Raw genomic sequence first — 26237 nt, forward strand, 5'->3', positions numbered from 1 at the left:
AACATGACAGATTTTAAAACAGTTATCTGTCAGCAAATACATGATGTTACCAAATGATTCTCTCACACTGATCCCAAATACACACTAACTCACAGTGTGATTCTAGACAAGCACCACTATCCCTATGAGTTTACCAAAACTCATTCACTACAGTGCAAGTGGTAAGGGAACTGCACACAATCTACATATTTCACGACTGCAATTTACTGTCAATGCCTGACTCATTTAATGAAAGCATAAGCCATAACTGTCTTCTAATGCTACTAAAACTTGACAACCTGACTGGTTTTAAAACAGTTATCTGTCAGCAAATACACGATGTTACCAAATGCTTCTCTCACAGTGGTTCCCAAATGCACACAGACTCACTGTGTGATTCTAGACAAACAACACTAACCCTTGCACTATATCAAAACACATTTCTTCATCTAGAAGTAGTACTACATTTTAGTATAGAAACATAACATAACTCATTTCACAAATTCATAAACAATGACTGGTTTCTAATTCTACCAAAATATATAAACTGCACAGTTATCTGTCTACAAACATATGAAAAACACAAATGCCAATCACAGAATGGTTTCTACATGCACACACATTGTAGAGAAAAAAAGTACTCCCTACACTTTAGCAGGAAAAATACATTAGTCTGATTAAAATCAAAATAGTCTACATACATCCCCTCACAATTAAATAACTCATCTTTCAAGTTCTTTTGTAGATTAAGGAGTATATCAATCACTCACCATATTTTCTTTTACAGAATCTCTGCACTGTGCACCTCTCAGCAAAAACAAAGAATGGAAAAGTTTCCCTTTCATTTTCCACACATATACATGTAAACATTAAATCACAATCCTTCACACATAAATTCAAAAGCAAACACACATTCCTATTGGTTAAACATTTCAACCCTTTCCAACTTAAATACATTTCAACCCTTCCCCCAATCTGCCTTCTGCCTGTTACCATAGAAACAGGTCATGGAACACTGCACTGAGCTCACAGGTCACAAGTTCAGCACACAATGTTCCTACACAAGACAGGAAGTGTGCTTGAATTTTCAACATATCAGCTTATCATATATAATGTTCCTTACAATCTGTTTTTGTTAACCAATAACAATCATACCTTTAAAAAACAAAAATATACACCCTACCTTTCAGTGTAGAAAGTTGTTATACAACCAATGATTTCTTGTCGTTTTTCAAAAAACGTTGCCATGGATCCGCGCACCCACCGCGAGAGAATCCGTGCATCCAACGCGATAGGATGCACGCACCGTGCGCGCATTTCGCTGCTTTAAAAAAAAAAAAAAGGGGGGCCACAGGGGGTCCTTCTGGTACCCCCTAAGCAGATCTAGAGGGTCAGAGTATTTCCACTCTGCCCCCTTTATATCTTTTACACACTTATTCCCCTTCCATCTTCAGCCTCGCTTCTACCGAGGCAGAAAATGGCCGCCAACAGTTCCTGATTTCGAATGTAGAGAGACGCTCGACAGCCAATTAGCATTCAGCGCGCGATCGGGAGAGTGCGCGCTCCGTTCGGGGAGGGTGTGCTTACTGTGCGGGTACAGTCCGCGGATCCTCCGCGGCCATAGATATCACTAACTTTTTTACCCTAATTTTCTCAGGAACTACTGAACAGATTCACACCAAATATGCAAAAGGCACGAGTCCGAACTGAGGACTACCTCTTTGCCAAATTTGGTGTCATTCCATTCAGCGGTTCGGGCTGTAGCTGCGACAACAGATCCTATGGGAAATTGCATGGGGAAAACGCGTTTTGGGACACCCCTTTTTTCTCGGCCCCCGCTTCACGGATCACCGCAAAACTTTCAGGGTAGCAGCAGAGCAGAGCTGGCCAAAAGTTTGGAGAATTTCGCGAAGATTCATCAATCGGCGCCAAAGATATTCCCAATAGAATGTTGCGGATTTCCTATGGAAAATAGGTCCTAACTATAACTATCTACTGGCGACCGCCAGTAGATAATATATATATATATATATATAATATATTCACTGAAAAACCACAGGTTTCAGGGACGTTATAGTTAATTGGACATTTCACTTGTACAAAACCTGGGAAATTTGGCCATTAGTTACTTTAGCTAACTATAACTCGCGCACCCGCAATGCACTATTGATGACATCACATGTTACATCATTCATGACATGGTCAGTGACATCACTGATGACATCATCCAGTGACTGCGTGTTTCTGTAAAGTTTAAATATGTGTTTTTATATATATATATATATATATATATATATATATATATATAAAAATGTGTCCAGGTGTATTGAAGAATCAGTGGGTGTATAAGTGTCTGAATGGATTATTTAGTAGGTGCGTGACTGTATAAGAGTGATTAAACGTGTCTTACTGAATGCATGGGTTAGTTACTAAACTGTGTAAATGTATTTATCAGTCAGTTGGTGTGTAAGCGGCTGCATGGGTTGGTGAGTATCTACATGAGTGTCTATATGGATTATTGATTGGTTGTCTGAGTATCTGTATGGGTGGCTGAGTCTGTGTGGGTGGGTCGGGGGGGTGTCACTGCCTAGATGTGTGGGTGGGTGAATCACTGGATGTATGGGTTCAAGGGTACATCTGTGAAGGGCTGTATGTGTGTGTGTGCGTGTGTGTGTGTGTGTATATATGGGTGTTGGTGAGTGAGTGAATGGATGTGTTGGTGAGTGAATGGATGTCTCAGTGGTACATGTGTGAGTAACTACATATGTGAAAGGCAGTATATGTGAGTTTGAGTACATATATGGCTATGATAGTGAGTGGCTGTATGGATGAGTGTGTGCTTGTGTCAGTGATTGTATAAGAGAGTAAGTATGTGTAAGTATCTATGAATAAGTGAGGTGGTGTGTGTATAACTATAGTTGAGTAAATGGGAGTGTGATTGATTATTTGCATGACTGACTAGGTGTGTTGAGTAACTGGATGAGTGTTGGTGTGTGTCTGAATAGGTGTATGAGTGCATATGATAGTGCTGTATTGATGAGTGACTGCATGTATGTATGAATGACTATGGGTGAATGAGTGGATATGTGTGTGTGTCGACCTAGGAATCAGTGAGTGGGTATGTAGTAACTGGTATTGGTGTGTCTATGGTTTTGAAAATGGTAATCTGAATTTTAGAGTGGGTGTATCAAAGGTTATATTAGGGTGTGAGGAGGTGCATCAGATGATCACGTGGATTATGTCATCAGTGATGTCACTGACCTGTCATGAATGATGTAATATGTGATGTCATCCGCAGTGCATTGCAGGGGCGCAAGTTAAGTTAGTTAATTGATTTCAAGCAGTTACTTGTGAACTTGCAAGTCTCTATGCCAAGTACTACATGAAGTATGCCACCCATAATGCAACTGACATACATTTTCACAAGTCTCTCACCCACTCAGACAGCTACAGCCATACAATCGTGCATACACTCTTGCCCAGTCCCTGATGGCCACTCACATGCCCATACAGCCACTCACATGCCCATACAGCCACTCACATGCCCATACAACCACTGACATGCCCATACAACCACTGACACAACCACTCTCCCATACAAGCAATCACACCCACTCACATACCTGCTCACTTATTCATATAGCCATTTAAACTTCCGCTCGCTCACCTATTTTGCAACTCTCACACCTTCTAACTCAACCAGACTCACCCCAAAAGCCACTAGCACTCAATAACCTGCACAGCTACTCAGACAACCTCACACAGCCACTCGCACTCACTCACCCCTAAAGCCACTCACTTAGTTGTAAAGCTACTCAAACCCATTCACTCACCCAAACAACCCATGAGACAGACACTAACTTACCCACTCACACAACTATTCACTCATGTATACAGCCTCTCAGATACATTTTCACTCATAGCCACTCACTCACTCAGCCACCCATACACCTAGTCAGTCACTCACTCACCCATACAGCTACTCACACACACTCTCACACTGGCACTCACTAACATATACAGCTTCTCAAACAATCTCTCACTTATTCATAGAGCCCCTCACACTAGTGCTCGCTCACCCACCCATACAGATACTTGCACTACCCATTCACTCACTCATACAGCCACTCGCTCACATATGCAGTGACTGACACAGGCACTAACTTACCCATACAGGCATTCACAGTACCATCTACTCATCTATAGAGCTACTCCCACAACCACTCACTTTCCCATATGCCACTCACACATACAGCCACTGATGCAACCACTCACCCAACCACTCATGCACCCAGCTATGCACGCACCTAGCCACTCACGCACCCAGCCACTCACGCATACCAGTAATCACACACACACACACACACACACACACACACACACACACACCCCTCACAGCTGCTCACTCATTTATGTAGCCATTTACACTACCACTCTCTCACCCATACAGCTACTGATGCAGGCACTAACTTACCCATGCATACAGCCTCTCACACAGATACTTCTTCACTCAGAGCCACTCACACAGCTACTCACTCACACAACCGGTCGCATGCCACTAGCTCACCTACCCGTACACCTACTCACACAGTCACTTATTCATACAGGCAAAAACACTCACCCATATAGCTACTTACACACCTTCCCTCTAACCCGTACAGCCTCTCGCTCTGGCACTCACTAACCTATACAGCTTCTCAAACAACCTCTTACTCATTCAAAGAGCCTTTCACACTAGTGTTCACCCACCCACCCACACATAAAGCTATTAACACACCAATTCATTCACTCATACTGCCACTAGCACAGCTACTCACTCCCCTATGCAGTCACTGGAACAGGCACTTACCCAAACAGGCATTCACACAACCATCTACTTGCATATACAGCCAAACCCACAACCACGCTCTTTCCCATATGGTCACTCGTATAGCCACTCATTCATTGAAACAATAGCTCACCCAAGTACTCCCTGATCTACCCACTCACTGATCTACCCACTCACTGATCTACCCACTCACTGACCCATACACCCACTCACCCATAAAGCCACTGATGCAACCACTCACCCATACAAGCAATTACACACCCACACACTCACTTATGTACATTCTCACACAGCTGTTCATTCATTCATATGGCCATTTACACTTGCTCATCTATACAGCTACTGGCATACCCACTAACATAACTACTCACACACACCCACACAGCTACTCACACACCCATTCACTCACCCACGCAACTACTCCCATGACCCCTCACTCACCCATACAGTGCATCACACAGCCTCTTAGTCACACATACAGCACACTTTATCTTTTTTTATAACTAAAAGTTAGTTCTGACGAACCTTTATGCTTTTCTTTTTTGTAGAACTGGAATTTCTGGGAATTTTCTAACATTTTGTATTTATTTGGTATTTTTAATCAAACAAAATGGCAACGTGGGAAAATTGGAACAAGCCGCACAAAAATAGTGAAAAAACTAGATTAAATGAAAAAAAATTAACATCTATGTTGCTTTGCTGCTTCAATGATGGCATCAACAGTCTGTTCTCCTGTCTTGGTGTTGTGCTGCAGTCCAGGCAATACGTGCCTACATGCCTCAATTCAGGGACTATTTGGGGGGACGGTGCCTCTAGTTCACTGGAAACACTCTCTCCTGGGGCAGCCGAGGATGTAGAGGGTTCTTCTCCAGCTCTTTCCTTCATTGCCCTCTTTAAGCTGTTTCAATTGTACGTTTTTAAATGGTACATCATGGAAGTTGTACCACATGAATATATATATATATATTTTATTCCTACCTCTTGAGAGGGTCTTGCCACACAAGCTGCATTTAACCAATTGGGTGACTGTCTTTGATTCTCCTGAGGGGATTGTGAAGAATTCCCAATTGATGCTTTGTTTTTTGTAGCAGGTCCTTCATCAGCAGAGTCGTCTTGTTCCATCACCTACGCCTCTTCCTGCTGTGGCACCTCCTCCTGCTGTGACTATTTTGTTGGGGAAAAATAGCAAAAGAAAATACAGTGCTTTAAGAAAAACACAGGGCAGCTCCTGAGAATAATCCAAAAGTGATTGGAAAAGTCAAGAACACAGAAATTGGTGGAAGTTTCCAAAGAAGAATACCTGATTGGATTCGGGTCGAGTTCACGCTATATAAAACTCCGCAAAAAAAAGAAAACTGTCTTCTCCAATCAAATATTTCTTGCATAGTCACATGATCTTCACAAATACCAATGTCATTATGAAGGGAAATACAATTTAAAAGTGGTTTTCTTTCAAAATGATTACTGATAAAGAAGTTTAAACAGTATGTTAGTAAACAGCAAATGTCAAACACGAATAGAAAGCAAACACGTTCCCTCTAGAAATCTACATTGACAAATGATCTGAAATCCATAACGAAAGTGAATACATTGGAATAAAGTCTGAACTTCAGTGAGTGTGACAACTAAATTCTTTAATGATGACATCCTCTCAGACCAGAGATCATGGTTATGTCCTTTAAATACACTAAGTATTGACATGCACAAAAACAGCATCATTCACACCAGTCGTACACCCATAAACTCACCTATGCACCTTAAGATCCAAAGCAACTCTCGCATTGCCACTCACAGACACACAGGCTAAGATACAACCAGTGATAAAGCCAGAGAGACAGTTACCCACAGACCCACTCATGCCCTAATACATTGCCTAAGATAGACACTGACACACTCCCACTCAGACACACACACTAGCATTCCCACACAGGTGCTTACACAACCATTGTGAAACATTACAGGTTACATTTGCGGAATTTAATTTTGAAAGCCTTAGAAATTTGCTGAAAAAACCAAAGGTTACAGGGACATTATAGTTGGGAAATAAAATTAACCAAAAGCCTTAAATTCACTGGAAAAAAACTCAAGTTAAAGGGACGTTATAGTTAAGCTCACATTTCACGTGTACCAGACCAAAGAAATTAAGGAGTAACTATAACTTAGGCACCAGCAATGCAGTTAATATGACCTCACATATTACATCACTCGTGACCTGAAAGGAGAGCAAGCCAAATATGTCTGCTCTTACCAAATCCAATAGTGAAATAAAGCAAAAAGGATTCAATCTTTTTCTAAATAAAGACATCAGGATGTGGTTCCTCTCCTGCACCTCTCGCGAGATAGCCACGAGCATCTCGCAAGATCGTAAAAAAATTACTTTATATATTTCAGGAAACAATTCATAATCCATTTTTCAAGCTATTTAACAGCTCAAATGTCTTCATTTGTTCCGAATTATAAGAAACCTCTTAAATTAGTTGCAAATGCGTGATCTCGCGGCTTGATCATGAGAGCCGAACAGAAAGTAAAGCCCACTCGGAGTCCACGCAGGGGTTTGTGTGTGCGACTCCCATGAGAATCTCACTAGATGGTATAAATATTATTGTATTTCAATGGCACACATGATAATTCTGCAAATCTAATCAACATATGTAATCTGTTACTTTGTTCAGAATTACAGGAAAACACGGTTCTTAACTTAATCCTAAGAATACAAACAATGGCAATGAAGAACAAGTTACTTACCTTCGGTAACGCTTTTTCTGGTGGATACAGTATCTGCCTGTGGATTCCTCACCTTGTGAATATCCCTTGCGCCAGCAACATTCGGAAACTTTTGTAGCAGTCCACGCCGATGAGGCCGAAGACGACGTCACAGAGACACGGCTCCGCTCGCGACTCCGCTGACGTCACCGGCTCCATAAGAAGACCTCGTCGGCGTGATGACGTCAGTTCCGCCCCTTTTTTCCCGCGCCTTCGAGGCACACGGACGGACTGACAGCAATATGTACATAAACAGTATACACAGTACACAATATGCATATCAACACACTCAGTGTGGAAAATAAATAACAAAGCAGAAGAAATAACATAATGCCTTTGACAGTGATAAACACATTTGAAACCCATCAAAAGAATTACAGGCATAGAAATACCGGTATAGAAGGATGGACAACGGGGAGGCGGGTGGGTCAGTGAGGAATCCACAGGCAGATACTGTATCCACCAGAAAAAGCGTTACCGAAGGTAAGTAACTTGTTCTTCTGATGGATACATCTGCCAGTGGATTCCTCACCTTGTGAACAGATTCCACAGCAGTCCCCACTCCCGGAGGAGGGTGTCCACCCTTCTATACCAGAAAATCCTGAAGGACGGAACGAGCAAAGTGTCCGTCCCTCCTCACCTCGGTGTCTAAACAATAATGTCTTGTGAAGGTGTGGAGGGAGGCCCAAGTTGCCGCCCTACAAATGTCCTCCACCGGAACACCCCTAGCTAAGGCAGATGTGGAAGACTTTGCCCTGGTAGAATGAGCCCTCAAACCCTCCGGAGGCTCCTTACCAGCTAGTGAGGAGCACATCTTGATGCACAAGACAATCCACCTGGAAAGGGTGCGCTTGTGCACCGCTCGACCCTTTCTGCAACCAGCAAAACCCACAAAGAGCTGGTCATCAATCCTGTAGTCTTTTGTCCTGTCCAGGTAAAAGCTCACCGCCCTCTTAGGGTCCAAACGGTGAAGTCTCTCCTCCTCCTTGGAAGGGTGTGGGGGAGGATAAAAGGAAGGAAGGGTAATGGACTGCCCCAGATGGAAGGGAGTCACCACCTTAGGCAAAAACGCAGCCCTGGTCCTGAGTACCATTCGTTCAGCATGAATGGTCAAGAATGGGGGTTTTGAACTTAGAGCTTGAAGCTCACTTACCCTCCTTGCCGAGGTGATTGCAACGAGGAATACCGTCTTAACCCCTTGGATGCTCATGATGGAGCGGTTCCGTCATGAGCATCAGTTGGGCTGTGCTCATGACGGAACCGCTCCGTCATAAGGACAGCCCCTGGGGGAAGCGCTGGCGCTCCCCCCCGGGGCATCGATCGTGCCCCCACAGACGGGGATGGCAGCGGAAGAGTTTCCGCTGCCACCCCCGAGCCCCCCCACGCTTCCTGGTGACGTCAGCGCGCACAGCGCACGCCGGCGTCATCAGGAAGTGCTCGGACGCCTGGAAGCCATTTGCTTCCAGGCGTCCACAGCGAGTAGGTGAGTCTTGTGTGTTCCGGTGGGGCAGCGGGGGCCTTTCAGAGCGTATTGAGGCATCGGGGGAGAGGAAAGAGTATTTCCTCTCCCCTGATGTCTCAATACAGGGCATTCCTGCTCCACGATCGCGCACAGCGTCGCGATCGTGGAGCAGGGATGCCCCACTAGACACCAGGGATGTGTTTTATTTTATTTTGGAAGCGACTCCTTGGGTAAGGGTCGCTTCCTGGGGGCCATATATAATTATAAGACTTTTCTGCCCCCTCTGGGGGCAGATCGGTGGTTTTTTTTCGCCGTTTCTGCTCCCAGGGGGGGCAGAAAAGCCCACTAGACACCAGGGATATCATTATTTATGTAGGAAGCGACCCCTTGAGCAAGGGTCGCTTCCTTGGGGCCCTAAATTGTTGGAAGACTTTTCTGCCCCCTCTGGGGGCAGATCGGTGTCATTATTTTGCCGTTTCTGCTCCTAGGGGGGGGCAGAAAAGCCCACTAGACACCAGGGATCTTATTATTATTGTAGGAAGCGACCCCTTGGGCAAGGGTCGCTTCCTTGGGCCCCTAAATCTTTTGAAGACTTTTCTGCCCCCTCTGGGGGCAGATCGGTGTTATTTTTTTGCCGTTTCTGCTCCCAGGGGGGGGGGGGGGCAGAAAAGCCCACTAGACACCAGGGATCTAATTTTTGTTGTAGGAAGCGACCCCTTGGGCAAGGGTCGCTTCCTTGGGCCCCTAATTATTTTGTAGATTTTTCTGCCCCCTCTGGGGGCAGATCGGTTTTATTTTTTCGCCGTTTCTGCTCCCAGGGGGGGCAGAAAAGGCCACTAGACACCAGGGAATTAGTTCAAATAAAAATAGAAGTGACCCCTCGCTTCCAGGGTGTAATTTGTTTTCTGGCACACAACCCGATTGACCATTTGGGTAGTGACATAGCATGTTATAATGTTTATTGTTATATTTTTTGTGAATTCCAATTGTAATGTTTTTTTTTTGTTTACTTTTTTGTTCTAGGTGAAGGCTTTTCTTCATTTCACGTTGCAGTTTTGTGACTGGTGGTTCTGCTGTTTGTGTAGTTTGGTAAGAGACTTATTGTTGTACAATGTAAATGTGTTTGATTTCTCTGCCTGTTTTGCAAATGGTGTAATAATAGCAGTATGTTTGGTTTTTGAGTGTCAAAAACTTTTTGCATTGGTGCTCGGTGTATTTTGTTGTCTTGTGAGTAATTTGGTTTTTTTTCTTCTTTCTAGTTTGATATCGTTGGTTTTTGCTGTGTCACTGCAGAGTTGGTTTCTGGTGAGTGCAGCTGTCTCTTGTAATTGGATTGTATAGTTTTTGAGTACATTGATCTTTGTGATAAAGGTACACATTTCTTTACTTACTTGGTTTGCACATTGTTGGTTGTTGTTGACTTGTTTGTGCAGTCTTCTATCTTAGTAAGTATAATGGCTAGCCGCAGGATTACTGCTCAGCAGGTTGTTGGTTTGCTGTTTGAGTCTTCCTCTGACCATGGTTCAGAGACTGACTCTGCATCTGAGGGAGAGGAGGCAGGGGACGATTCTGGCAGTGAGTTTTCTCTCCGTATGGGGTCATCGGATGATGAAGATACTCTTAGTGCGGATGAAGTGCCTGTGTTAGAGGAGGAGACTGATGTGCCGATAGTGCGGCAAGAGGCATCTGGGCTGCAGCCTGCGGCTGCAAGGCTTCCCGTTGGTGTAGTGCGGCAAGAGGCTTCTGGGCTGCAGCCTGCGGCTGCAAGGCTTCCCGTTGGTGTAGTGCGGCAAGAGGCTTCTGAGCTGCAGCCTGCGGCTGCAAGGCTTCCCGTTGGTGTAGTGCGGCAAGAGGCATCTGGGCTGCAGGCTGGGGCTGCAAGGCTTCCCGTTGAAAGTGATGACCTCTGGGTTGCCCCTGGCATGGTGCAGCCGGCATTGCCAGAGTTTACTGGTGTTCCAGGGCCTAGAGTGAATACTGAAAACTTTTTGCCGGTAAATTTTTTTCAGTTGTTTATGGACGATGTGTTTTTGGCAGAGATTGTTGAGCAGACTAATTTGTATGCCGAACAGTTTTTGAGGGACAACAGTGCCAGTCTTAAGCCACACTCTAGAGCTACCCGGTGGACTCCCACAAATGTTGAAGAGATGAAGAAGTTCTTGGGTTTAACTTTTTTGATGGGCTTGCTAAGGAAGCCATCAATGTCTTCATATTGGTCTAGCAGTCCCTTGATGGCAACGTCTATTTTTCCGGCAGTCATGAGTCGTGACAGGTATTTGCTTCTGCTTCGGATGATGCACTTTGTTGATAATGGTTTAGCGTTGCCACGAGATCACCCTGATTGTGACCGTCTTTTTAAGATTAGGCCTGTCCTTGATCACTTTGTTGATCGATTTTCTGAGATTTATGCCCCTGGTAGAGACATTGCAGTGGATGAGTCTTTGGTGTTGTTCAAGGGCCGCTTGGTTTTTAGGCAATACATTCCTAGTAAGAGGGCACGCTATGGAATAAAGCTGTATATGCTGTGTGACAGTAGGACTGGATATGTCTCTAATTTCAGGGTGTACACCGGTAAGGAATCTAGGTTTAACCTCCCTGGTTGTCCGTCCACTTTTGGAGTGACTGAGAAAATTGTTTGGGAACTTGGTAGAGGAATTTTTAACAAAGGCCACCATTTATATGTAGATAACTTCTACACTGGTGTGCGGTTGTTCAGGGAATTGGCCAAAGTGGACACTGTTGCTTGTGGCACAATCCGCTCTAACCGTAAAGGTTTCCCGAAAGAACTTGTTTGTCAAAAGCTTGTGCGGGGACAGTGCAGTGCGTTGCGTTGCCAGGAGCTTCTTGCTGTGAAGTTTACAGACAGGAGAGATGTCTACATGCTGACTTCCATCCATGATGAAAGCACTGCACCTGTGACTGTTTGGGGTCAGGTCGCTGAAGCGCGCAAACCTGTGTGCATTTTAGACTATAATAGGCACATGGGTGGTGTTGACAGAGTAGATCAGAGGTTGGAACCTTACACTGCTCTTCGTAAGGCTTACATTTGGTACAAGAAGTTGGCTATCCATCTTTTCCACTTGGCAATGTTTAATGCTTTTGTTGTGTTCCAGGATTCTTGCCCTGAGTCAAAGATGACTTTTGCTAAGTTTCAGGAGTCTGTAATAGGCAGCCTTGTTGTAGTGGAACAGGCAAGTGTTCCTAGAGTTGGAGTGGTGGAGGATGTTGCTAGATTGAAAGAACGCCACTTTCCAGATCACATTCCTCCCACACCCGCAAAAGATTTTCCCAGTAGGAGATGTAGAGTCTGTTGGCGAAGAGGTTTGCGGAAGGAGAGTCGTATGTACTGCCCCGATTGTCCCTCTCATCCTGCACTGTCTCCCTGCTTGTTTCAGAGCGTACCACACGCGAAAAAACTTTTGGGAACATTCATGAGTGGTAAAGTGAACTGGCTGGTCTGTATTCTTTGGAAAATATGATTCTGTTTCAAGGTTGGTGTTAGTGCAATGTATTTAGTTGCTGATTTTCTGTTAGAAGATTTGTATCTATTTGCAATTTGTTTGTGTTTTTATTTTTTTCTAAAAAAATCCTAAATGTGATGGCGGTGTGTGTAGGCTTGCGCTTGGCTGTTGGCGTGTGTGGTCTGGCACTTGGTTGGTGGTGTGCGTGGAATGGTGCTTGGCTGGCGGTGCGCGTGGACTGGCGGTGCGCGTGGACTGGCGGTGTGCGTGGACTGGCGGTGTGCGTGGACTGGTGCATGGCTGGTGGTGTGCGTGGAATGGTGCTTGGCTGGCGGTGTGCGTGGAATGGTGCTTGGCTGGCGGTGTGCGTGGAATGGTGCTTGGCTGGCGGTGTGCGTGGACTGGTACTTGGCTGGCGGTGTGCGTGGACTGGTGGTGTGTGCGGACTGGTGTTTGGCTGGTGGTGTCCATGGACTGGAGCTTGGCTGGTGGTGTGCGTGGACTGGAGCTTGGCTGGCGGTGTGCGTGGAATGGTGCTTGGCCTGCGGTGTGCGTGGACTGGTACTTGGCTGGCGGTGTGCGTGGACTGGTGGTGTGTGCGGACTGGTGCTTGGCTGGTGGTGTCCGTGGACTGGAGCTTGGCTGGCGGTGTAGGTGGATTGGCGATTGGCTGCCGGTGTGCCTGGACTGGCGATTGGCTGGCGGTGTGCCTGGACTGGCGCTTGGCTAGCGGTGTGCGTGGACTGGCGTTTGGCTTGCGGTGTGTGTGGACTGGTGCTCGGCTGGCTGTGTGTGAGTAGTGACTTTCTGCTGGTCACTACACACACTGCTAGCTGAGTGCCACTCCACGCAATCCATCAGCCTGTGTAGTTGCTGTGTCTGGATTGTGGGCGTGTGAAAGTGATGGGCCCTTGAATGGCGCTGTGTGCTGGTGTGAGTTTTGTTATGTGATGGGCCCGCGGCTGGCGGTGTGAATGGTTTTGTATGTCTCACACGTATGAAAGGTGTATGAATGGCCTGTAAAGAGGTTGGTGCCTTGTCGTGGCTTTACAGCTCACGAGCTGTGAGTCAATGGTTCAGTTTCTCGCCCTTTCAATTATTACCAGTGCATTTCATGTTTTGTGAAATCACTTGCTAATACAATTTTATCTACTGAACCATCACTCACCCTCGTGCCAAATCCAACCAGTATGTGTGTGTGCTTGCGGATTAGATGGCTGTGCAGTAATATTTGTCTTTCTGAAGCAGGGTGTACCTTGTCCCTTTTTGGTGATTTTTGTACTGTGTTGCTTTTGTACCTGGTGGTGCGAATGGTCTTGTTTGTATCACGTATGAAAGGTGTGTGAATGGCCTGTAAAGTGGTTGGTGCCTTGACGTGGCTTTACAGCTCACGAGCTGCGAGTCATTGGTTTGGTTTTTTGTGAATTTAATTATTGACAGTGCATTTCATTTTTGTGAAATCTCTTGTTAATAAAATTGAATACACTGAACCATGACTCGCCCTCGTGCCAAATCCAACCAGTATGTGTGTGTGTTTGAGGAATAGATGGTTGTGCAGGAATCTTTGTCTTTAGTTTCTCTGCCAAGGTACACTTTCCATGCAAGAATAACCCACCAACTGTAGATATTGTCGAAAACCCTTGGGAGTTCATGGTGATGTCTCTCTAGTGAATTGAAAATTATTTTTTATCCCCATTGTCCTGTAAACCTCAAACTGTCTGCCACATTTTCTTTGCAGTATTATTCCAAAATTCTCACGCTGTAGTAACAATAGTTAATCTGGTTTTGCAAGGGGGGTTACTTTGGTTTTTGGCCCGGTGCTCGGCGGCCATCTAGGGAAACCTACCAAACCCACGCATTTCTGAAAACTAGACACCCGGCGCCTTCCAGGGAGGTATGGCTTGCGTGGATCCCCCAACGTTTCCTTACCCAGAATCCCCTGCAAACCTCAATTTTTGCTCAAAAAATCACTTTTTTCACACATTTTGGGGTGGGAAAGTAGTGGCATCACCGGGCTCACACAAATTTACCACCACCCAGCGTTCCCCCAGGTCTCCCGGTAAAAATGGTGCCTCACTTGTGTGGGAGGCCCAAGTACCCGCGGCAGGCAAGGGCCCAAAACGTAGTGAGGCGACATCAAAATGGCCTATCGCAAAACCACCTGGTTTTGCAAGGGGGGTCACTTTGGTTTTTGGCCCGGTGCTCGGCGGCCATCTAGGGAAACCTACCAAACCCACGCATTTCTGAAAACTAGACACCCGGCGGCTTCCAGGGAGGTATGGCTTGCGTGGATCCCCCAACGTTTCCTTACCCAGAATCCCCTGCAAACCTCAATTTTTGCTCAAAAAATCACTTTTTTCACACATTTTGGGGTGGGAAAGTAGTGGCATCACTGGGCTCACACAAATTTACCACCACCCAGTGTTCCCCCACGTCTCCCGGTAAAAATGGTGCCTCACTTGTGTGGGAGGCCCAAGTACCCGCGGCAGGCAAGGGCCCAAAACGTAGTGAGGCGACATCAAAATGGCCTATCGCAAAACCACCTGGTTTTGCAAGGGGGGTCACTTTGGTTTTTGGCCCGGTGCTCGGCGGCCATCTAGGGAAACCTACCAAACCCACGCATTTCTGAAAACTAGACACCCGGCGGCTTCCAGGGAGGTATGGCTTGCGTGGATCCCCCAACGTTTCCTTACCCAGAATCCCCTGCAAACCTCAATTTTTGCTCAAAAAATCACTTTTTTCACACATTTTGGGGTGGGAAAGTAGTGGCATCACCGGGCTCACACAAATTTACCACCACCCAGCGTTCCCCCAGGTCTCCCGGTAAAAATGGTGCCTCACTTGTGTGGGAGGCCCAAGTACCCGCGGCAGGCAAGGGCCCAAAACGTAGTGAGGCGACATCAAAATGGCCTATCGCAAAACCACCTGGTTTTGCAAGGGGGGTCACTTTGGTTTTTGGCCCGGTGCTCGGCGGCCATCTAGGGAAACCTACCAAACCCACGCATTTCTGAAAACTAGACACCCGGCGGCTTCCAGGGAGGTATGGCTTGCGTGGATCCCCCAACGTTTCCTTACCCAGAATCCCCTGCAAACCTCAATTTTTGCTCAAAAAATCACTTTTTTCACACATTTTGGGGTGGGAAAGTAGTGGCATCACCGGGCTCACACAAATTTACCACCACCCAGCGTTCCCCCAGGTCTCCCGGTAAAAATGGTGCCTCACTTGTGTGGGAGGCCCAAGTACCCGCGGCAGGCAAGGGCCCAAAACGTAGTGAGGCGACATCAAAATGGCCTATCGCAAAACCACCTGGTTTTGCAAGGGGGGTCACTTTGGTTTTTGGCCCGGTGCTCGGCGGCCATCTAGGGAAACCTACCAAACCCACGCATTTCTGAAAACTAGACACCCGGCGGCTTCCAGGGAGGTATGGCTTGCGTGGATCCCCCAACGTTTCCTTACCCAGAATCCCCTGCAAACCTCAATTTTTGCTCAAAAAATCACTTTTTTCACACATTTTGGGGTGGGAAAGTAGTGGCATCACCGGGCTCACACAAATTTACCACCACCCAGCGTTCCCCCAGGTCTCCCGGTAAAAATGGTGCCTCACTTGTGTGGGAGGCCCAAGTACCCGCGGCAGGCAAGGGCCCAAAACGTAGTGAGGCGACATCAAAATGGCCTATCGCAAAACCACCTGGTTTTGCAAGGGGGGTCACTTTGGTTTTTGGCCCGGTGCTCGGCGGCCATCTAGGGAAACCTACCAAACCCACGCATTTCTGAAAACTAGACACCCGGCGGCTTCCAGGGAGGTATGGCTTGCGTGGATCCCCCAACGTTTCCTTACCCAGAATCCCCTGCAAACCTCATTTTTTGCTAAAAAAATCACTTTTTTCACACATTTTGGGGTGGGAAAGTAGTGGCATCACCGGGCTCACACAAATTTACCACCACCCAGCGTTCCCCCAGGTCTCCCGGTAAAAATGGTGCCTCACTTGTGTGGGAGGCCCAAGTACCCGCGGCAGGCAAGGGCCCAAAACGTAGTGAGGCGACATTTGGGATAGGCAATGTTGATGTCGCCTCACTACGTTTTGGGCCCTTGCCTGCCGCGGGTACTTGGGCCTTCCACACAAGTGAGGCACCATTTTTACCGGGAGACCAAGGGGAACGCTGGGTGGTGGTAAATTTGTGTGAGCCCGGTGATGCCACTACTTTCCCACCCCAAAATGTGTGAAAAAAGTGATTTTTTGAGCAAAGATTGAGGTTTGCAGGGGATTCTGGGTAAGGAAACGTTGGGGGATCCACGCAAGCCATACCTCCCTGGAAGCCGCCGGGTATCTAGTTTTCAGAAATGCATGGGTTTGGTAGGTTTCCCTAGATGGCCGCCGAGCACCGGGCCAAAAACCAAAGTGACCCCCCTTGCAAAACCAGGTGGTTTTGCGATAGGCCATTTTGATGTCGCCTCACTACGTTTTGGGCCCTTGCCTGCCGCGGGTACTTGGGCCTCCCACACAAGTGAGGCACCATTTTTACCGGGAGACCTGGGGGAACGCTGGGTGGTGGTAAATTTGTGTGAGCCCGGTTATGCCACTACTTTCCCACCCCAAAATGTGTGCAAAAAAGTGATTTTTTGAGCAAAAATTGAGGTTTGCAGGGGACTCTGGGTAAGGAAACGTTGGGGGATCCACGCAAGCCATACCTCCCTGGAAGTCGCCGGGTGTCTAGTTTTCAGAAATGCGTGGGTTTGGTAGGTTTCCCTAGATGGCCGCCAAGCACCGGGCCAAAAACCAAAGTGACCCCCCTTGCAAAACCAGGTGGTTTTGCGATAGGCCATTTTGATGTCGCCTCACTACGTTTTGGGCCCTTGCCTGCCGCGGGTACTTGGGCCTCCCACACAAGTGAGGCACCATTTTTACCGGGAGACCTGGGGGAACGCTGGGTGGTGGTAAATTTGTGTGAGCCCGGTGATGCCACTACTTTCCCACCCCAAAATGTGTGAAAAAAGTGATTTTTTGAGCAAAAATTTAGGTTTGCAGGGGATTCTGGGTAAGGAAACGTTGGGGGATCCACGCAAGCCATACCTCCCTGGAAGCCGCCGGGTGTCTAGTTTTCAGAAATGCGTGGGTTTGGTAGGTTTCCCTAGATGGCCGCCGAGCACCGGGCCAAAAACCAAAGTGACCCCCCTTGCAAAACCAGGTGGTTTTGCGATAGGCCATTTTGATGTCGCCTCACTACGTTTTGGGCCCTTGCCTGCCGCGGGTACTTGGGCCTCCCACACAAGTGAGGCACCATTTTTACCGGGAGACCTGGGGGAACGCTGGGTGGTGGTAAATTTGTGTGAGCCCGGTGATGCCACTACTTTCCCACCCCAAAATGTGTGAAAAAAGTGATTTTTTGAGCAAAAATTGAGGTTTGCAGGGGATTCTGGGTAAGGAAACGTTGGGGGATCCACGCAAGCCATACCTCTCTGGAAGCCGCCGGGTGTCTAGTTTTCAGAAATGCGTGGGTTTGGTAGGTTTCCCTAGATGGCCGCCGAGCACCGGGCCAAAAACCAAAGTGACCCCCCTTGCAAAACCAGGTGGTTTTGCGATAGGCCAGTTTGATGTCGCCTCACTACGTTTTGGGCCCTTGCCTGCCGCGGGTACTTGGGCCTCCCACACAAGTGAGGCACCATTTTTACCGGGAGACCTGGGGGAACGCTGGGTGGTGGTAAATTTGTGTGAGCCCGGTGATGCCACTACTTTCCCACCCCAAAATGTGTGAAAAAAGTGATTTTTTGAGCAAAAATTGAGGTTTGCAGGGGATTCTGGGTAAGGAAACGTTGGGGGATCCACGCAAGCCATACCTCCCTGGAAGCCGCCGGGTGTCTAGTTTTCAGAAATGCGTGGGTTTGGTAGGTTTCCCTAGATGGCCGCCGAGCACCGGGCCAAAAACCAAAGTGACCCCCTTGCAAAACCAGGTGGTTTTGCGATAGGCCATTTTGATGTCGCCTCACTACGTTTTGGGCCCTTGCCTGCCGCGGGTACTTGGGCCTCCCACACAAGTCAGGCACCATTTTTACCGGGAGACCTGGGGGAACGCTGGGTGGTGGTAAATTTGTGTGAGCCCGGTGATGCCACTACTTTCCCACCCCAAAATGTGTGAAAAAAGTGATTTTTTGAGCAAAAATTGAGGTTTGCAGGGGATTCTGGGTAAGGAAACGTTGGGGGATCCACGCAAGCCATACCTCCCTGGAAGCCGCCGGGTGTATAGTTTTCAGAAATGCGTGGGTTTGGTAGGTTTCCCTAGGTGCCGGCAGTGCTAGGGTTCAAAATCTACAGCTAGTCACTTTGCCAAAAAAAGGGTCATTTTTCACTGCAAAACCACGTTGCGTTTTGCGCCGTTTCCTGTCGCGGGCACTATGCCGACCCGCACAAGTGAGGTACCATTTTTCTCGTAGGACTTTGGGGAACGCGGGGTGGGTGGAAAATTGTGGCTCCACGCAGATTCCAGAACTTTCCATCCCAGAAATGTGGGAAAAATGTGTTTTTTTTGTCAATTTTTTACGTTTGCAAGGGATTCTGGGTAACAGACCATGGTGGGAGGCAGTCAAGTCACCCCATCCTGGATTCCCCTGGGTGTCTAGTTTTCAAAAATTTATAGGTTTGCTAGGTTTCCCGAGGTGCCGGCAGGGCTAGGGTTCAAAATCTACAGCTAGTCACTTTGCCAAAAAAAGGGTCATTTTTCACTGCAAAACCACGTTGCGTTTTGCGCCGTTTCCTGTCGCGGGCACTAAGCCGACCCGCACAAGTAAGGTACCATTTTTCTTGTAGGACTTTGGGGAACGCGGGGTGGGTGGAAAATTGTGGATCCACGCAGATTCCAGAACTTTCCATCCCAGAAATGTGGGGAAAATGTGTTTTTTTTGTCAATTTTTTACGTTTGCAAGGGATTCTGGGTAACAGACCATGGTGGGAGGCAGTCAAGTCACCCCATCCTGGATTCCCCTGGGTGTCTAGTTTTCAAAAATGTATAGGTTTGCTAGGTTTCCCTAGGTGCCGGCAGGGCTACGGTTCAAAATCTACAGCTAGTCACTTTGCCAAAAAAAGGGTCATTTTTCACTGCAAAACCACGTTGCGTTTTGCGCCGTTTCCTGTCGCGGGCACTAGGCCGACCCGCACAAGTGAGGTACCATTTTTCTCGTAGGACTTTGGGGAACGCGGGGTGGGTGGAAAATTGTGGATCCACGCAGATTCCAGAACTTTCCATCCCAGAAATGTGGGGAAAATGTGTTTTTTTTGTCAATTTTTTACGTTTGCAAGGGATTCTGGGTAACAGACCATGGTGGGAGGCAGTCAAGTCACCCCATCCTGGATTCCCCTGGGTGTCTAGTTTTCAAAAATGTATAGGTTTGCTAGGTTTCCCGAGGTGCCGGCAGGGCTAGGGTTCAAAATCTACAGCTAGTCACTTTGCCAAAAAAAGGGTCATTTTTCACTGCAAAACCACGTTGCGTTTTGCGCCGTTTCCTGTCGCGGGCACTAGGCCGACCCGCACAAGTGAGGTACCATTTTTCTCGTAGGACTTTGGGGAACGCGGCGTGGGTGGAAATTTGTGGATCCACGCAGATTCCAGAACTTTCCATCACAGAAATGTGGGGAAAATGTGTTTTTTTTGTCAATTTTTTACGTTTGCAAGGGATTCTGGGTAACAGACCATGGTGGGAGGCAGTCAAGTCACCCCATCCTGGATTCCCCTGGGTGTCTAGTTTTCAAAAATGTATAGGTTTGCTAGGTTTCCCTAGGTGCCGGCAGGGCTAGGGTTCAAAAACTACAGCTAGTCACTTTGCCAAAAAAGGGTCATTTTTCACTGCAAAATTGAGGTGTGACCACGTTGCGTTTTGCGCCATTTCCTGTCGCGGGCACTAGGCCGACCCGCACAAGTGAGGTACCATTTTTCTCGTAGGACTTTGGGGAACGCGGGGTGGGTGGAAATTTGTGGATCCACGCAGATTCCAGAACTTTCCATCCTAGAAATGTGGGGAAAATGTGTGTTTTTTGTCAATTTTTTACGTTTGCAAGGGATTCTGGGTAACAGACCATGGTGGGAGGCAGTCAAGTCACCCCATCCTGGATTCCCCTGGGTGTCTAGTTTTCAAAAATGTATAGGTTTGCTAGGTTTCCCTAGGTGCCGGCAGGGCTACGGTTCAAAATCTACAGCTAGTCACTTTGCCAAAAAAAGGGTCATTTTTCACTGCAAAACCCCGTTGCGTTTTGCGCCGTTTCCTGTCGCGGGCACTAGGCCGACCCACACAAGTGAGGTACCATTTTTCTCGTAGGACTTTGGGGAACGCGGGGTGGGTGGAAAATTGTGGATCCACGCAGATTCCAGAACTTTCCATCCCAGAAATGTGGGGAAAATGTGTTTTTTTTGTCAATTTTTTACGTTTGCAAGGGATTCTGGGTAACAGACCATGGTGGGAGGCAGTCAAGTCACCCCATCCTGGATTCCCCTGGGTGTCTAGTTTTCAAAAATGTATAGGTTTGCTAGGTTTCCCTAGGTGCCGGCAGGGCTAGGGTTCAAAATCTACAGCTAGTCACTTTGCCAAAAAAAGGGTCATTTTTCACTGCAAAACCACGTTGCGTTTTGCGCCGTTTCCTGTCGCGGGCACTAGGCCGACCCGCACAAGTGAGGTACCATTTTTCTCGTAGGACGTTGGGGAACGCGGCGTGGGTGGAAATTTGTGGATCCACGCAGGTTCCAGAACTTTCCATCACAGAAATGTGGGGAAAATGTGTTTTTTTTGTCAATTTTTTACGTTTGCAAGGGATTCTGGGTAACAGACCATGGTGGGAGGCAGTCAAGTCACCCCATCCTGGATTCCCCTGGGTGTCTAGTTTTCAAAAATGTATAGGTTTGCTAGGTTTCCCTAGGTGCCGGCAGGGCTAGGGTTCAAAAACTACAGCTAGTCACTTTGCCAAAAAAGGGTCATTTTTCACTGCAAAATTGAGGTGTGACCACGTTGCGTTTTGCGCCATTTCCTGTCGCGGGCACTAGGCCGACCCGCACAAGTGAGGTACCATTTTTCTCGTAGGACTTTGGGGAACGCGGGGTGGGTGGAAATTTGTGGATCCACGCAGATTCCAGAACTTTCCATCCTAGAAATGTGGGGAAAATGTGTTTTTTGTCAATTTTTTACGTTTGCAAGGGATTCTGGGTAACAGACCATGGTGGGAGGCAGTCAAGTCACCCCATCCTGGATTCCCCTGGGTGTCTAGTTTTAAAAAATGTATAGGTTTGCTAGGTTTCCCTAGGTGCCGGCAGGGCTAGGGTTCAAAATCTACAGCTAGTCACTTTGCCAAAAAAAGGGTCATTTTTCACTGCAAAACCACGTTGCGTTTTGCGCCGTTTCCTGTCGCGGGCACTAGGCCGACCCGCACAAGTGAGGTACCATTTTTCTCGTAGGACTTTGGGGAACGCGAGGTGGGTGGAAATTTGTGGATCCACGCATATTCCAGAACTTTCCATCACAGAAATGTGGGGAAAATGTGTTTTTTTTGTCAATTTGTTACGTTTGCAAGGGATTCTGGGTAACAGACCATGGTGGGAGGCAGTCAAGTCACCCCATCCTGGATTCCCTGGGTGTCTAGTTTTCAAAAATGTATAGGTTTGCTAGGTTTCCCTAGGTGCCGGCAGGGCTAGGGTTCAAAATCTACAGCTAGTCACTTTGCCAAAAAAAGGGTCATTTTTCACTGCAAAACCACGTTGCGTTTTGCGCCGTTTCCTGTCGCGGGCACTATGCCGACCCGCACAATTGAGGTGCCATTTTTCTCGTAGGACTTTGGGGAACGCGGGGTGGGTGGAAATTTGTGGATCCACGCAGATTCCAGAACTTTCCATCACAGAAATGTGGGGAAAATGTGTTTTTTTTGTCAATTTTTTACGTTTGCAAGGGATTCTGGGTAACAGACCATGGTGGGAGGCAGTCAAGTCACCCCATCCTGGATTCCCCTGGGTGTCTAGTTTTCAAAAATGTATAGGTTTGCTAGGTTTCCCTAGGTGCCGGCAGGGCTAGGGTTCAAAAACTACAGCTAGACTCTTCGCAAATAAAGTGTAAATTTTCAGTGTGAAAATGTGGTGCGTTCACCTTAGGTTTTGAGCCACTTCCTGTCGTGGGCACTATGCCTACCCACACAAGTGAGGTACCATTTTTATCGGAAGACTTAGGGTAGTTCAAATTTGTAAAGCAACTGTTATTACCTATTGATTTTTGATGCATTTCTCCCTTCCAAATGAAAGACATTGTGTAAAAAAAAAGTCATTTTGAAAAATGACCAATAATTGTCATGCAAATATGAGTATTCCCAATTTCGAAAATGTGCAAATATGCACTGTTTCTAAACTCTGTAATTTGTTCCCATTTCAGAAATACATAGGTGACTTTCATACCGATTTTTCCATGTATACATTTTCCCACAATAATTGCTATATACCAGGAACAAAAAAAAAAAACATTACAAAATGCTGCTCAGTTTTCTACTCTGGGTTCGTTGGGCTCTTGGTGAACCTACAAGTCCTATATGTCCCCACAACCAGGAAGGTCCACCGGATGTAACGGTACATTGCTTTCAAAGAGATGTCATAATTCGAAGAAGTTACAGGTGAAAACGTTGACTCAAAATGCTGCTTTTTTCAACAAATTTTTAATTTTTCCTATATTTACCTGTAAGTTTCTATAAAGAAACCTTGATGGATCTACACAAATGACCCCTTGCTGAATTCCGAATTTTGTCTACTTTTCAAAAATGTATAGCTTTCCAGGATCCATTATTGTTTTTGTACCCATTTCTACCGTTAACTGGAAGGAGGTTGAAAGCACAAAAAGTAGCAAAAATAGGGTATGTCCCAGAAAAATGCCAAAACTGTGTGAAAAATGTTGGTTTTCTGACAAAATTCTGTCATTCCCTAAAAGCTGGAGAAATGGTGATTTCAGCCCCACAAACCCTTTTTTGATACCATTTGCAGAGAAAAACCCAAAAGCTTTCATTTGCAGCCCGTTTTTCCAATTTGTCACAAAAAAAACAAAAGTTTGCTGTATTTTGACTAATTTCTGGGAACCCTGTAGGAGAATCCACAAACCCTGGGTACCTTTAGAATCCCCAAGATGTTGGAAGAAAAGGACGCAAATTTGGCATGGATACCTAATGTGGTCAAAAAGTTACAGGGGCCTAAGCGCGCACTACCCCAAATAGCCCAAAAAAGGCTTAGCACAGGAGGGGAAAAGGCCTAGCAGCGAAGGGGTTAAAAGACAACAGCCTCAGGGGACACTTGTGCAAAGGCTCGAAGGGAGAACCCATGAGATAGGTTAAGACAAGGTTCAAGTCCCATTGAGGCATAACAAAGGGAGTTGGAGGAAATTTGTTTACAAGGCCCTTTATAAAACGAAGAACAATAGGAGACTTAAACAGCGACGGCTGATCCGGCAAACAAAGGAAAGCCGATAGAGCCGATAAATACCCTTTCACTGTAGCCACAGCAAAACCTTGCTGAGCAAGAGAAAGGGCAAACTGTAGAATATTAGACAGACGAGCCTTCAAGGGATCAATGGACCTCTCTCCACACCAGAGAACAAATTTAGACCACCTATATGAGTAAATAGATTTGGTGGAGTGTCGCCTGGCCGATAAAATAACATCCACCACATCTGGCGGGAGAGAGAAAGAATTCAGGTTGCCCCGTTCAATCTCCAGGCATGAAGGTGTAAGCTCTGGAGGTGGGGGTGTAGTACCTGCCCCTCCGACTGCGAGAGGAGGTCTGCCCTCAGAGGGAGACGGAGCGGAGGGCATGAGGAGAGGTGGAGAAGATCTGTGTACCACACCCTTCTTGGCCAATCCGGGGTGATCAATATAACTTGGGCCCGGTCTTGGTGAATCTTCCTCAGAACCCGAGGAATCAAGGGTATGGGAGGAAACGCGTAAAGGAGTCGTGAGCCCCAACTCAACTGGAACGCGTCCCCTAACGCTCCCTGCAACGGATACTGGAGACTGCAGAATGACAGGCAGTGCGCGTTCTCGTAAGTGGCAAACAGGTCCACCCGAGGAGTCCCCCACGTCTGAAAGACATGACGAACCACCTCCGGATGGAGCCTCCACTCGTGGTGGGCGGAGAACTGTCGACTGAGACTGTCCGCACGCACGTTCAGAACTCCGGCCAGATGATTTGCCATCAGACAAATCCGATGGTCCTGAGCCCAGGACCATAGACGCAGGGCCTCTCTGCAGGGACAAAGAGACCCCACTCCTCCCTGTTTGTTTATATACCACATCGCGGTCGTGTTGTCCGTCAGGACTTGAACAGACTGACCGCGAAGGGAAGGGAGAAAAGCCTTGAGCGCCAAACGTATCGCCCGTAACTCCAGAAGGTTGATGTGAAGCAACCTTTCCTCTGGAGACCAAAGACCCTTGATCTCCAGATCCCCCAGATGAGCACCCCACCCGAAGGTGGATGCATCCATTATCACTGTTGTCACCGATGGAGGTATATGGAAGGGCTTTCCTTGGGACAGATTGCCCTCCACGCTCCACCAAAATAGATCCGCCGCAGCTTCTCTGGAGATCCTCTCAGACTCCCTGAGATCCCCTTTGTGCTGATACCACTGCTTGCGGAGGCACCACTGGAGCGCCCTCATGTGCCAGCGTGCATGGTTGACCAACAGTATGCAGGAGGCGAACAGACCGAGCAGGCGAAGGACCTTCAGAACTGGAACAACCGCTCCGCTGTAAAACAAAGGAATCATTTCCTGTATGTCGAGAATCCTTTGAGGAGGAGGGAATGCTCGACACACAGTAGTGTCCAGTACCGCACCTATGAACAGGTTGCGCTGAGAGGGCACCAGGTGAGATTTGGGCACATTGATCGAAAAACCCAATCTGTACAACAGCCGAGTTGTATCCTGCAGATGACACAGCACCTTCTCCGACGACTCCGCCTTGATCAGCCAGTTGTCCAAATAAGGGAAAACCGAAATTCCCGACCTTCTGAGATGGGCTGCCACCACTGCCATCACCTTTGTGAAGACTCGAGGTGCCGAAGTAAGACCAAACGGGAGGACCGCAAACTGATAATGTTGCGACCCTACCGTGAAACGGAGATACTTCCTGTGCGACTTCAGAATGGGGATGTGAAAATACGCATCCTGCAAGTCGAGCGGCACAATCCAGTCCTCCTGATTCAGCGCCTGAAGAACCTGAGCAAGGGTGAGCATCTTGAACTTTTCCTGTTTCAGGTAAAAGTTCAGGATTCTGAGGTCTAATATCGGACGGAATCTGCCGTCCTTTTTCGGGATCAGAAAATACCGGAAGTAGCATCCCTGACCCCTCTCCTGCTCTGGGACCACCTCTATCGCACCTTTCTGAAACAACTTCAGGACTTCCTCCTGCAGGAGAAGACGGTGGTCCTCCGAACAAACCCCTTGGCAAGGAGGGTAATTTGGAGGGAATTCCCGAAAGGGAAGGGCGTACCCATTTTCTACAAGATCTAGAACCCAGAGATCTGTAGTTACAGATTCCCAATCTTGTAGAAAATGGGTAAGCCGGCCCCCCACAGGACCAACATGATCCGGAATGTCGGATCTAGGGCTGTTTTGCGGTGGTGGGAGGGGCTGAGGAAGAGGAAGAGGAGGAGGAGAGCTGACGAGAGCCACGTGTGCGACCCCTGATTCTTCCTCTGTAACCTCTGGACGAGGAACTTTGCTGCTGCTGAGTCTGCCTATAGGTA

The sequence above is a fragment of the Triturus cristatus genome, chromosome 3_2 (genome assembly GCF_964204655.1).
Source record: "Triturus cristatus chromosome 3_2, aTriCri1.1, whole genome shotgun sequence".
NCBI lineage: Eukaryota > Metazoa > Chordata > Amphibia > Caudata > Salamandridae > Triturus > Triturus cristatus.